At 40.0% G+C, this 13,022-nt stretch overlaps 1 long non-coding RNA gene across 1 annotated transcript; it reads right to left on the bottom strand.

Moving 5' to 3' along the window:
- Positions 1-8,949: 8,949 nt before the first annotated feature.
- LOC123374786 lies at positions 8,950-11,851 on the bottom strand. The gene is made up of 4 exons (XR_006581200.1): positions 11,589-11,851; positions 11,199-11,285; positions 9,730-10,023; positions 8,950-9,126 (listed from the first exon to the last, which is right to left on the bottom strand). It is a non-coding gene; the product is annotated as an uncharacterized LOC123374786 (long non-coding RNA).
- Between the last annotated feature and the right edge of the window lie 1,171 nt (positions 11,852-13,022).

Here is a 13,022-nt window from a genome sequence, read left to right as displayed (position 1 = left end):
TGATGGTAATAAGCAACTTTTAGGTTTGATTCTGCTGTCCTTTCTTATACTGAGTAGTGCTTTCCTCTGTGAAAAGTCCCAGTCTGGTCCTAAATAAGGACTAATATTCAGTTTACACACTTACCCTAACAGATCAGTCAGAGGTACCCATAATTCATACAACACTTGATTGTAGATTGAAATTAAGACAGGGCTTTTCTGCCTGTGCAACGAGCAAAATGGAAAGGAAAGAAGTCAGTGCCAAGATAAATATGAAAATCTCAAGATTGCTTCCTGTTTTTCGCCTTTTCATGCTCTGACTGCAACATATATTCTAAATGCTTTTATTATCTGACCTTCTGCAGATAAATTAGACTGTCATGATAATGAATAGTAAAAGTCAGTCTTCTGTAACACTCTTGCTGCTGTTGAATATAGATGTATAATTATACCCGAGAAGTAATGAAAGCTTCCATGGAGATGTTGATAGATTTGGATCTGACTAGTCTCAAAACACTGCTATCTGAACTATTAAGCCAAGACTTAGACAGATTTCACCAAGCAGCCCAACTCTTCAGTGAAGTGTATGGTTTTGCATGCTTGTAATACAAAAATGCACAGCTGTTATGTGTTGTTGTTATAGGCTGCCATTCAAAACATGTCAGTCACTAAATCTACAGGGACAGCTACCTTTCCATGGCTTGGAGGTATATACGTTTCTTCTATACATTGGGTTGATTTATTACTGAGCAGTAGAAATACATTCCATGAAACTGCTTGCTGTTTAGGTTTTTAGTATAATAAATCATAGATATGAAAAAATAGTTTAATATTTTGGTGCCTTCATTCACTCTGCATAGAGTACACCTGGCACTGGTTGTGGGATGAACTAGATGATCTAATGCTGATAGGAATTTTCCATTTCTAATTTCTCTGATTCCTGTAATTAATTGAATTACAGGGATATGTTCTCTTGATACAGCTAGAACTTTCATAACTGCTAATGGGAGCTTTGCACACACACTGAAAGAAAAATATGTCAATGTGTAACTTTGAACTGTAATAATTTACCTCCAGCTGCTTTCATTACTCTACTAAAGGGGGGAAAAGTACTGCGTGGACAATTTAAAAAAGAAGATTGTTGTTCGTGTCATGTCAGAGACATTTAACTATGTCCAGTAACTGAACATAAAGTGATTTATTAGCATGTAAGGAAACAAAATACAACAACAACATTGGGCATGCTTATACTGAACTAATAAGGGATGAAATGCTGCCAAAGTTCAGTTGTGTCCATTGTGATTTTATTGAAATGCTGACAGTTGGTTCAACCATTCTAGATGTGTCTTATCCAAGACCTATTGAAGTCAGTGGTAATTTTTCCCATGGGTTTTATATCAGGCCATAAAAGGTTACTTGTGTTGTGCAGGCAAAACTCCCACTGAAATCCTTGTGAGTTTAGTATTCATCAGGTGTCAATATCTGGGCTCCAGTTCTGTTCCTTGACTAGTAAGAGAAGCAACGTCAGTCCTTTGGGACTAAATGTTGGGCTAATCAACCATAGTGGGAGAACTTTAAAATTGTGTATATGATGAGTATAAGCCATCGTTGAGAGTTGTTTCTATCCATGGCCCTCACAAAAGCAGCTCACAGTAGGCCAGAATAATAGCCACAGCTGAATGAGTTATATTTTTAATGATGGTGAAACCTGATAGAAAATTCTATTCTATTGTATGTTGCAGTATGCCTTTGCCTGGAAGAATGAATTTCCTAACTGAGATCTACATAACATTTCTGAAACATATCACTTGCATAGAAACCTCTGCATTCTGCTGTGAAAAATTTGAATTCAGACTCCTCGCTGTGAAGCTAAATTAAATTAGAAAATTAAAATAAAGAGGAAAGCATTATCAGGAAAATAAAGAGGAAAGCATTGTCCACTTAGATGGTTTCTGCAAGTATGAGTTGTTAACAAAAGCTACAGCGCCCGATTTTTAGTTAAATGGAATTATTTCTGGATTTATACTAGTATATTTATACTGTTATAGACAGATATAATTAAACTTCAGAAGGGCTCTGTAACAGGTGGCCTGGAGAGTCAGACTGCCTACTAGTTAGAATGTGTGACTTCCAGCCCCTTGCTTGGTTGCATGGCCTCAGTCTTTAAGGCTCAAGGGGGAGGACGGGGAAGGGAGCAGGGGGACCCAGGCCCTTCCTTGTCACTGGGTCCCAGCCCTGAACAGGGGCAGCGCTCATGGTAAGGAGAATAAATTCTCCTACCAGCAGCTGTTCAGTTTGGGACATGGCCCCTCTAGTCAACTTAGCTGGGCAGCCTGCTTCCCGGAGGGTCCTCTCGTGCATCTCAAGCACTGCCTTGTCATGCTCCCGTGCTCTTTCAGGTGGGTCAGCTGCAAGTTGGTGAGGCTGATCCCCACAATTTCCCTGGGCTTCGCCCTCTCAGTTGCCTCCAGTGCTGGAGGCTCCTAGGTTTCCTCTACCGTTTCCTGTGGCTGGGGAGACAATGCTTACTCCTAGGTGGCTGCCTGGTTAGTGATCCCTTCCCCCAGATAGAGAGGCAGCTAGCTCTTGCTCCTTCGTCGGTCAGCCCTGAACTGAGCCAGGCTCCCTCTTTCTCTGCCCCCTCCAGTCTGGCATTGGCCACAGGTATAACAGGGCAGGGCTAGCAGGGTCCAAAGGCTTTCTATAACCCCTGCTGTACTGGCTGGCAGTTTCTCAGCTTCATCACAGGCTAATTTCCCAAGGCTGAGGAAAATGAGCCAAATTGATTGGGAGGAAAAACTTAAGACAGAAAAATGTGACTGCACCTTGGGAATTCTTTAAGAGTTTATTATATGGCTCAAAAAACACAATTTTATAGTCAAGAAACAGGCCAACTTTACCTAAAAGCACATCCCGGTTCAGTGGCAAAGCAAAGGCAGCAGTCTAAGAAAGGGAAATAGATAGCAATTGATATAAATTAGAAGTTAAGAAGTACAGAAAATTGTTGAGGAAAGCAAAAGACATCAGGGAAATACGAGGTTAGCAACTCCAAGGACAATATGGATTTTTAAGAGTATATTAGGAACAAAAGAAAGTCTAACAATTGTATAGGCTCATTACAAGGTAGAGATGGTAACATTGTTAATAATAAAAAGAACAGGAGTACTTGTGGCACCTTAAAGACTAACAAATTTATTTGTTAGTCTTTAAGGTGCCACAAGTACTCCTGTTCTTTTTGCGGATACAGACTAACACGGCTGCTACTCTGAAACCCATTGTTAATAATGATATAGAAAAGACAGATGGGATGAATAAATATTTCTGGTTTTTTTACGGAATGATTTTGTTGTTTTATTTAGTTTGTTTACTTTCTTTATTTCATGAAGTATTTGCTTTCAGTGAACATTTCTGAATTTTTGTTGAAAATTTCAATTTCTGTTTTGAAAATTTTTTGGAATTTTTTCTGTTTTTGGTATTTCAACAAAAAAGTCTAAATGTTCTGGGAAAACCTCCCATTTTCTGACTAGTTCTGTAATGCGTATAAGAGATATATATTACATAGAGTGTATACTTCAGATTAGACTGCATCTTGTGCAACTGAATCGGAAGTATTGCATCCTGCTTTAGGCACCTCAACCCAGAAAGATATTGGAGGGAATTTAGAGAAGTTCCACAAATATGATTACAAAGCTAGAGGAATTGATTTCAGTGGGACTAATTGTAAAAGTAAAGGATTCATAATATGGCCCTAAATTATTAGTAATCGTTTTAAATACAACATCCATGAAATCAACCCTTTTCTTTTGTTATTAGACTCAGGATGGGTTACACACTGTGGCTCATAATGCCAACTGTAACATTAGGAGTGATATTGTTATAACATCAGTGTAGTGAGGCGGTGTGGCTCCCCGCCGCCCTAGAGGGGGGAGAGCATTCTACTCTGCAGGGGGGAAAAAACCAAACCTAATCTGCTTCCCTCTGTGACGAGGAACAAAAGTATCAGGCTGTAGACTGGAAGTCAGCAACTGGCTAGCTGAGCATAAGCCAGAGCAAACAGAACAGACTCTCCAAGAACTAATAATGTTGTCATGACAGGAAATAAAGACCCCAAACGGCCTCCATCAGCAAAAGCAATATGGGTGTGGGGGGAATCGGCTCACCTATTCATTGTTCCTGGGAGCAGGGCTGAAATTCTGAAAGTCTACAGCTACATATGCTGCAATCCCTTGAACTGCTATTAAAAGCATGGCAGATTTTCCCGAAGGAAAAGAGGAACACAATTCATTTTTGTCCTTTTGATTTTCAAATGCTTTAATGAACTTACTCTTCCATACAATCATCTTCTACTAGGCAGTAAGACTGTGGTTCTCCTCCAACCTTTTGTAGTCAAAAGACTACGATCCTCTCATGAACAACCTTCCCTCACAACATCCTCCATTGTCTAAATTAGCTGTTACCACTCAAGAAAGATCTTGGAGTCATTGTGGATAGTTCTCTGAAAACATCCACTCAATGTGAAGCGGCAGTCAGAAAAGTAAACAGAATGTTGGGAATCATTAGGAAAGGGACAGATAATAAGACAGAAAAGATCATATTGCCTCTATATAAATCCATGGTACGCCCACATCTTGAATACTGAGCGCAGATGTGGTCACTCCATCTCAAAAAAGATATATTGGAATTGGAAAAGGTTCAGAAGAGGGCAAGAAAAATGCTTAGGGGTATGGGACAGCTTCCATCTGAGGAGAGATTAATAAGAGTGGGACTTTTCAGTTTGGAAAAGAGACAACTAAGGGGGGATATGATAGAGGTCTATAAAATCATAATTGCTGTGGAGAAAGTAAATCGGCAATTGTTATTTACTCCTTATAACACAAGAACTAGGGGATCGCCAAATGAAATTAATAGGCGGCAGGTTTAAAACAAACAAAGGAAGTATTTTTTAACATAATGCACAGTCAACCTATGGAACTCATTGCCAGAGGATGCTGTGAAGGCCAAAGGCCAAAATAAAAGGATAAGTCTTGCTCCAAAGTCAAGAGCAACTGAGCAAAATTAAATTTGCTCACATTATAAATAATCATTTGCAAAGTGATATTAAAAACACAATAATGGCTTTTGAGTTCAAGAATCACAAAACAGCATCCAAAATTACAGATGGTGAAGTGATCCTTATTGAGATCAGCACTTTTGTGTTGTCTAACATATGTAAAAAGTGTAAAGGAGTAAAGTGCACCTTTAGTGCTGCCTCATGTACTTTCATCTTTCTGTGAATCTCTTTTCATATGAAGAGGTTGAGGACTAGAGCTGGTGAATAGCAGTTTCTTTGGTTTGTTGGCAATTTCATAAACTTGAAAAATAATTCATTTTGGGTGAGACCAAATAAAGAAATTTTCAGCAGATCAAAAAGTTAAAAAAAAATCATTTTGGGTTGAACAAAATGTTACACTTGACCCAACATGAAACATTACATTTAAAAATTCTTGAAATCTAATGTTTTTGTATTTTTAAATAAAGTTTAAGGAAGTTTCATAACAAATCATTTAAAGCAACAAAAAAAATCAATAAAAATCAACACATTCACTAAATATTTTGGTTTCACTGAATCTACAGCGAGGACCTTGTTTGACCAAATTCCAGATCTGAAAACTTTTAAGAAATGCTGCAAGATGCCCCAGTTTGCAAATCAAATGTGGGCTCCTTAAAAGCCTGTCCAAATCCTATATATGGATGTTTAACTAAGCATGTTTGTGTGTGAAACAGCCATTTATATGTCCAACTGTTGATTTAAATGTCAGAATTGATGTGGATCCATTAATAGGCATCCAAATTTGTACACTGGGCTCTGCTCTATGAAAAAAAATTATATTCAGCCAAAATTGCAGGGTCCATACAGCTTAATCAGCTTGTGTTACTAAGAAATGCAATACACTATGTAAGATTTGCCCTCACTTCTTTCCTGCTTCTGGCTGTTAGTATCACAAAATGCTAAGCACAGGTCAGCAACACAATAGGTAATTAATATGATTTTTGCAGCTGAGGTTGGAATATTCCATAACATTTGGTGTGCTTCTCTGTGAGATGAAAAACAGGTCACCCTCAGTGAGCAACATGCCAGGAATGTGTCACATTTTGTGCAAGTAATTTCCATTCCATTGTATTCTCTCACCGTGATGCTGTGAAAATGGTTAAGCAGATTTAACACTATTTTACCTTTGCATGCCATAGATGATAAAACTATGTTTATGATCCAGTTGATTCTCGAACCCTACAACCTCCAACAAAAAGCACAAATCTGCAAGATATCCTTGGACCTACAGTTTGATTATCAACCTCTGGGGTTCCTGAAAGAAGTGAGGAAGTGAAAAGTTTCCCATAACCCAACAATTCACAGCTGGCTACAAATCTGAAGAGCCTCAAGACCATAAATCAGTCTTTCCGAAGTCAATTGTAAATTACTTACCAAGTTGTTTTAATAATCCACCTTTTTTCAGACAGCAGGGAAAGAATAATGTACACAAACACTTAAATCCAGCCATGTTTGCAAAACAAAAAACACACACCTATTGTTTTAGATCAACCTTCTCAAATGCAGGGGCATACAGATCTGCTGAGTCACATTTTGGGAGACTAGCACAAGACCCACAAATTATGAGCCCGGTCCAAGGCTTGTTGAAGTCATTGTCTTGTAAGTTTGGTGAGGATTCTTTTGACATCCCCTCAAACGCATAATACATTTCAAAGCCCAGAAATCTGCAATGCAGTTAGGATAGGAGAGAGAAATGTACTTTTCAGTTTATTCATGTATGCAACATAGTGTAATAGATATTTTCTCCAAATTTTGAATGTGTTTCTGAGTTGACGCCTATGGCAGTTTCAGCATGCAGTATTTTATGACTAAATTATAATAGCCCCTTGAAATAAGAGTTTAGAATAGAAATACTAATGGATCACTAACAAAAGCAGTGCAATCATTATTCTTACAACAAAGAACAATCAAAAACAACCAGGGACTGGAAAGCTGCAGGAATGAATTCTGTATCAATGTTAGATTCTCTTGGTTGTGCCAGGACAATTCCCTTGCATGCAGAGCAAAATCCTGTGAAACATAAGTCCAACTTTGTTTGGAATTTTATATGTAGAATGTAGAAAAACCAAAAACATTTTAGCAACTGAATTTTCAAGAACTTTTGTTTGCACTTCATATTAAATCTTTTCCCTGATATTAGCTTTAATATCAACAGCCTCATTTCAGGTTTTCCACGCATAGAGTAGTTACCCAGCGTTGACCACTTCTGAGGTATGTTTCTAGCTCTCTCATTCCCAAACTGAGTTGCCTAAAGTCATTTCCTTGGAGATATCAACATTTTTAGCAGTCAGTCTCATTTCATATTAGCCTATTATATTTACTGAGTATAATTGCTTTTTTTGTTTTGTTTTAAAAGCACATTACTGAATGCTAGTCAGTGATTTAGATTATTTTCTACTTGAACTATCAGGGCAATTTTTTTTCAGTCTGTCTTTTTATATTGGACTCACCAAAATAGTATGCAAGTGCCTTTTGAAAAAAATATTTTAACAGTTTAAAGAGGTATTTATTTATTTTTAACAAGGAAACGTATAACATATAGCCTAGCACCTCACAGAATTGGCCATTAAGGGTAAATACAGTTCAGTTGTTTATGAGGATCATCATTAGAACAACCTCCACTCTTTCTAGAACACAATTTGGCACCAATTCAGGAAAGGACTCAATTGAAGAAGTCCTTTCAGTCAATGGGACTTAAGTAGATGCTTAAAGTTAATCTATCCCAAGCAGCTGTCTTTTCTCCAGTCCCTACTTTAAAACAGCCTAAAATAAAATAAAGGCCTGATCCATCCCCCATTGAATCCAATAGGTGTCCTCCAGTGATTTCAATGGGCATCAGATCAGGCCGCAACTAAATACAGAAAACAGCAAACTAATGCTGGAAAGGTGGGGCAATAGCCTTAGAAGAACAGGCTTATTTATTAAAAAGGAGTCCCCCAATGATATGGAGCTATCAAGTTGTCCTATGCCTACCTATGTTACTGCATGACTTATTATCCTGACCCTAGTTCTCCCCTGACCTACTCCTTCTTCCTGTTTGTGATCCAAACCCATTGAAATCAATGGGAATCTTTCCACTGACGTCAATGAGCTTTGGAACAGGATCTTGTTTCAAAGCAGACTGAAAGCTTGTCAGGGCAGAGACTGCGTCTCCCTGTGCGTTTGTGGAGCACTTGGCACAACGGAGCCCAAGCCACCATACAAATAATACATAATATTATATAGTCTAAAAAACAAAGGGTTTGAACTTCTTTCCTGTTTAGTGATAATTCAGGCAAAGTGCAACGCACACAAACTTCCCACTGAGTGCTGGGTGTGCAGCACTTCTGAAAATCAGGCTCTTTATTGCCGTGTCTAGGTAGGGATTTAAGATGCATTTTTAGGCTTCCATTTTTTAAAATTTTTGGTCAAAAGTGTTTTTCCAGACCTTAGCTTTCCCCCTCCTCCATCTCCATCCTGCCTTCCCCTTGGCAGCCCAATCGTATTGCTATTCCCCTATGTTGTTTTCCACCAGAGTACTCCTAATTCTTGATAATGGGAGTATAAAACTTAATTCCTCATAAAGGAGATCAAAAAGCAGATTGGATGTTTATAGCAGCAATGTGTTGCTGCTGGGGTTTGTACCAAGGAATATCAGGTTATGTCTACACTTGGGGCAGGAGTGTGATTCCCAGCCTGTAGGTGCACCCACACCAGCTCTGTTCGAACTAGTGCACTAAAAATAGCAGTATAGCTGGGGTACCATGGGTGGTGGCTCAGGCTAGTCTCCTGAGTGCATACCTGGGGGTCCAGGCAGATACATATTTGGGGCAGCTAGCCCAAGCTGCTACCCTAGCTACATTGTTATTTTTATCGTATCAGCTTGAGCGGAGCTAGTGAGGGTATGTCTCTGCAAGCTGGGAATCATATCCCCCAACTCCAAGTGTAGATATAGTCACAGATCTAAAGACAGTAGTTAACCACTTGAGCAGCATTAACTGCTAGCTATCAGTTTCAGTGGTGATGATATTCTGTCCCAAGCCTCTAGCCTTGGGCGAGGGTATCACAAAGGCAGGAACCTGTAAAGAAAAGAGAGATTAAGGAATTGCAAAAACAAAAACCCTAATCCTTTATAATCCTCTACCTTTATTCTAAGTCTTTCATAGATTTACTTGTTCTGTGCCTTCCTAATCTTGACATCCAAAGGGAAAAGGGTTTTTTAATCAACATTTACCGTAACTTATTTCGGACAGCCTTTGCTCGAGTTAGCAATAGGGAAGGATTGAGGATATAAGGACCAGATCCTCAGCAGATGTAAATTGGTGTTTCTCCATGTATGTTATGGAGGTTGGCAGTGCTCTCTCTCAGATAAGACAGAATGCTGAAGTGCTGACCACTTGTGCTCATCAGAAATCGTATGATGCTTTTTAATGCTAAGCCCAGGTTGATAACTGCCTTTAGCCTGTAGTTTTGGTTGACTTTTGTAGCAGGGTCCCATCCCAGAACTTGCCCTCTCGTGACACAGTGTACCCCTGCAGGCACCCTACCCTCAGTTCACTCCTGGATCTCCAAATAAATTTATTCACAGCCTGAGTATTTAAAGCAACATTCCCCTTCTTGGGAGCTAATGTATTTTTACAAAAATACAGTTTCCACCAGCTCTCTAGGGGCTTCAAACTCACCTCTTGTTCCAGGGCCATAGTGTCTTGGTTCCCCTTCAGCTCCCTCTAGTCTAGGGAGCTGTGCCAGACCCACTACAGCCCCTGGCTTCTCTGGAGACACTTTCCCTCCATGTTCTTTCTGTCCTGGTCCCTAGACTCAATTTCTTTCCATTGGTTCAAGGATTTCACAGTCCTCTTTTATAGAGCTGTGCTGTGGTTCAAGCAGGTTTCTCTAGCCCACTAGTATCCAGATTCCAGTGCCTGTTCCTTGGACACTCACACACTTCACACTTTTTCAGCTTGGAAAAGAGACAACTAAGGAGAGATATGATTGAGATCTATAAAATCATGACTGGTGTGGAGAAAGTAAATAAGGAAGTGTTATTTACTCCTTATAACACAAGAACTAGGGGTCACTAAATGAAATTAATAAGCAACAGGTTTAAAACAAACAAAAGGAAATATTTCTTCACACAACGCATAGTCAACCTGTGGAACTCTTTGCTGGAGGATGTTGTGAAGGCCAAGACTATAATAGGGGTCAAAAAAAAAACTAGATACATTCATGGAGGATAGGTCCCTCAGTGGCTATTAGCCAGGATGGGCAGGAATGGTGTCCCTAGTCTCTGTTTGCCAGAAGCTGAGAATGAGCAACAGGGAATGGATCACTTGATGATTATCTATTCTGTTCATTCTCTCTGGGGGACCTGGCATTGGCCACTGTCAGAATACAGTATACTGGGCTAGATGGACCTTTGGTCTCACCCAGTTATGGCCGGTCTTATGTTCTCCTTGGTTCAGAGGCCCCACAGCCCTCCCTCTTGAGGCTATGTTGTGATTCAGGCAGACTAAAGCCCTAAGCCAGCTTCTCCCAGCTGACCCTTCTAAATGACCTTCACCCAGTTCTACCAAGGCTGGCAGTACAGTCTTCCAGACAAATAGAACTCAGAACAATACCTTCATAACAAAGTCCTTTTCTCCAAGGCATCTCTCCTGAGGTGCAGCCTTCCAATCATCCTCACCGTTTAGGGATCAGGTCAAACCCCCTCAGTCCTTTCTCTCTGGGCTGGGGAGGGATAGCTCAGTGGTTTGAGAATTGGCCTACTAAACCCAGGGTTGTGAGTTCAATACTTAAGGGGACCACTTAGGGATCTGGGGCAAAAATTGGTCCTGCTAGTGAAGGCAGGGGGCTGGACTTGATGACCTTTTTGAGGTCCCTTCCAGTTCTAGGAGATTGGTATATCTCCAATTATTACCTTTAGTCAGCAAGCAAGCAGTCCTTCTCCTACCAGTGTCTCTGCAATTATGAGTGGAAAAGCAAATTATATGATGCCCTCCTTCCCTAAACTTGTCTTAGCTGTTGAGAAAGAGGGGACCCATCTCTCACCCTACACTGCAAGGTTCCTGGTCCCAGGCCCTTAAAGAAACCATAGCCTGGGTTTTTGTCCCTCAGACCACTTCCTTTCTCCCAGCATCTGTCTCTGCCTTACCTGTGGCCTTCATCTGCTCCAGAACTCCTGGAACCTTAAAGGACTGTTTCATGGAACAGGGCTGGCTGGCTCCGGTCCTCACTATCCCTTAAAAGGAAAAGATCACCCTGTTACAAATAGCCTGTTTATTCTGGGATTCTCTTTATCTGGAATTTCCCCAAGATTCCTTCCTCTACAGAATTGAACACTAGAATTTAAAAAATTGTTTCGACCCTCCTGGTTGTGAGGAAAGCCTTAAAAACCACAACATGAATATAATCCATACAGTGCAGACAGCCTGACAATAGCTCAGAGAGGTGCAAACTGCCCAACATTCATCTAAATCTGAAACATACATGTCATCTGAATTCTGAAACATACAGGAGACTATTTGAATGTCAGGATTGTTACCTGTTTTCCTGCTGATCACTTTAGCAGAAACATCTAGCTAGTGTCCTTATTCCATTGGCCCAACCCTCCCACACCTTCTCATTTGCCAAAAGCCCCAATTTCCTGCTAACAACTTCTCAATACCACTATGTGTTGTCAGTACAAAAATCTAGAGCATGTCTGAAGTAAAAATGTGGGGGAAACATAAAAGAAATTGAATGTAATGCCAAAATACAGAGCACAGGTGTTACTGTATTGACTGTGCTATTTTCATACTGAATCTATTAAACACTCCATTTTAAAATTTAAAGGAAACTGCCACAGAATTTCCAGTAAATGGCACAGAAATCAAAGAGCCCTGCCACAGAATTTAAGTCCAGTTTGCTACGGAGTACCAAGCTCTCTGGATACCATATTCCTCTCTACACGATTCCTAAACATTTTTGCAGTGTTGTTGTTTCACTCTAGAGAGGTTCTATCCATGGGCAGTTTCAGTGTAAAGTATTATTTTTATATCAAATGAAAAGCTTCATTTCTCCCAAGACACCAAAGGTCATCTTTGGCAAGATGAAACTAACTATTCCAGTTCCCCTCCCACAGTAAGATTTGAAACCTCGATCTTCAAAACCATATCCCTGAACACTAACAAAAATAGTGACAGTAAGATAAAAATGTCAAACTGGAAAATAAAATGTTAGCTGCTGCATTACACCCCTCCTGAATAATGTATCTGAGTGCTGGTAATATGTCAAGTGTGAGTGAAATAGGTCCCTAAGTGAACATGAGTATCTTGTTAATTAAACAGCTTACACTGGCCACAATCCAGAACCAAGTGACAGCAATTACATAAAAAGCGTTGGGACCATATTCGAAAGCTACACTGTAAATTGTACTTGAGCAACCTTGGCAGTGAAAAAAATGTCTAGCTCATGTGACAGCATGTTAAAACAATAATTCAGCAGTTCTGTGCCAAACAGCTGTTTATATCCTTCCCCCTGGACTAAATGGCACTGAAGTAAACTTCATTAACTAAAGATTTGCTTACATGACAGTTGCACCTCCCGTGTAATAAATTTAGGAGATAATGGGGCATATTCTGCTCTCACACCAGTGTAAATTCAGAGTAACTATTTTAATCAATAAAGTTAATCTGGATTTACAGTAGCATAAGTGAGGGCAGAATTTTGCCTTATATTCTTAAGGCCTGGTCTACTCTAGGAGTTTACATGGGTATAGCTGTCTCTCTCATGGGTGTGGAAAATCCACACCTCTGAGAGATATAGCTGTACTGACCTAACCCCCTCTGTGGGCAGCACTAGATCAACAGAATGATTCTTCCATCAGCCTACCTACTGCCTCTTGGGGAGGTGGATTACCTACACCAACTGGGAGAATCCCTCCCATCAGCATAACTAGTGTCTACACTGAAGCACTACAGCAGCGCTGCTATAGCAT

Source organism: Mauremys mutica, chromosome 7, assembly GCF_020497125.1.
Source record: "Mauremys mutica isolate MM-2020 ecotype Southern chromosome 7, ASM2049712v1, whole genome shotgun sequence".
In the NCBI taxonomy this organism is placed as follows: Eukaryota; Metazoa; Chordata; order Testudines; family Geoemydidae; genus Mauremys; species Mauremys mutica.
Note: the sequence above shows the minus strand (reverse complement) of the source record. Positions and strands in the feature narration are given on the sequence as shown.